General features: G+C 41.9%; 1 non-coding gene across 1 annotated transcript; it reads left to right on the forward strand.

The window, feature by feature from the left end:
- The first annotated feature begins 1709 nt into the window (after window positions 1-1709).
- TRNAT-UGU lies at window positions 1710-1782 on the forward strand. The gene has a single exon. It is a non-coding gene; the product is annotated as a tRNA-Thr (tRNA).
- The last annotated feature ends 79 nt before the right edge of the window (window positions 1783-1861 follow it).

Here is a 1861-nt window from a genome sequence, read left to right on the forward strand (position 1 = left end):
GGGGTCTCACTCTTGCTCAGGCTGGTCTCGAACTCCTTAGCTCAAATGATCCACCTGTCTCGGCCTCCCAGAGTGCTAAGATTACAGGTGTGAGCCAACACGCCTGGCCTACTTATTGATTTTGCCTATTGTCAGTCTCTCCAAAAATAATAATAATGAAGATCATCCTGACGGTAATAATAATGAACACTCATTTCCGAAACACAGACACTGAGACTTGGCAGAGTTAAACAACTGACCCACGTTTTTTCTTACCACTGCACTACCTACTCACTGTCTACACTTTCCAGCATTCACACATCATCTATAACCCAAAGTTTGTTTTAATTTGATTTTCCTGTTCTAGAAAAAAGTCAGGCAACCTGTCATTTCCTTAAGTTATGAGGCCTGTCTTTAGGCCCAAAGAGATCATGTTTTCTCCAGTCAAGTGCCTTGTGTAAGCAAATGGAGTATAGAGACTCAATCCTTGATTCAGTCAGTAAAGTCTTGTAGTTCTCTTGGGGCATGGAGGCTGGTGGAGAAAGACTGAGGTTTAAACACCTAGGAGTACTGGGAGGAGCAGGCCTTATCAGGCCACACAAGATCCTGCTACCTTTTCCCCACTGTACAGAGTACATAGTCACCTTAGGACAACATTGTGAGGTGTCTCAGTTACTCAACACTGAACCAACAATATCTGCTACAAATGCCTTCTTTTGCCTATCTAAAGGCAAATAGAACACTTTTCATCCTTAAAAATGTGTAAGGTCAGTGGCGCTATGTTTTATATTTACATAATGAAAATGAAAGAAGACATTGAATCATAAGCTTACAGATTTCTTACAGACTTTGTGATCTTGAACAAATGTAAGCCTTAAAGAATACTGGGTACAAGAGCAGACCTGTGGGCAGAGGGTCTAAATCCTACTAAACTGTGTTGGTTCACTTCTTGGGGTTGCATGAATCAGTGCTTTTTTCCCAATGTTCTCATCCAGGGCTGTATATTCAGTAAGAAATATGTACAAGACTTTTCTTAGTTAAATGAAATTTTAGTTCCTGTTTAGTTCCTCCATTATATAAGCCAGGTGTCTAAAAATTGAAAACACAATTCTTTCTTAAAAATCGTATTATTTTCATACCGACGATGTGTATAAATCTGTGTATGTTTTTAGGGAAACATTAAACTCTTCTTCCCCAACACCCCTTTTCCCTGTGTGTTCCTACCCCTGGACCTTTAAGAGAGAGGCATTAACTCCAAAAAAGCAAACTCAGGTTTGGGTCTCTAGATTCAGAAAAGGCAAAACCGTGGTAAATCTCTTCTCTCCTCCTTCTCTGGAATTAGCACCATAGTAAGTGGAAGGAGTGCACTATAATTTCCTTGCCCATCAGACACCCTCCATACGCACCTCATATCTCAGGGGGGGTCTCTCATGTACCCAAACACCTGAAATTCTTATATCTGCATCCTTTCCGTGCACGGCACAGGTAAGGGAGACAACATCTCAGCACAGTATCAGGGTGAGGGACGAGAAGATAGTGGCTGGCAGCGGCTCTGTTCAAAGTGGAATCTTTTAGAGGGGCTTACAGGACACGAAAATGTTCTGATTTTGTAAGAGAATATCCTGGATTTTTACTCTGACTAAAATCCCATTTAATAGTAATATTTCTGAATGCCAGATTTATAATATGTGTCTATAAGGTGAATAGCAGAGAAGTAGCTGGCAGACGAGGGCTCCATAGCTCAGGGGTTAGAGCACTGGTCTTGTAAACCAGGGGTCGCGAGTTCAAATCTCGCTGGGGCCTATGGTGTTTTGTTTTTTTTTTTTCCCTCCTCCTTTTGCATGTCAGTTCCACCTCAGGAGATCCAGTGGGCAGGGCCAGA

This window comes from Propithecus coquereli, unplaced genomic scaffold (genome assembly GCF_000956105.1).
Source record: "Propithecus coquereli isolate 6110/MARCELLA unplaced genomic scaffold, Pcoq_1.0 Scaffold3, whole genome shotgun sequence".
NCBI lineage: Eukaryota > Metazoa > Chordata > Mammalia > Primates > Indriidae > Propithecus > Propithecus coquereli.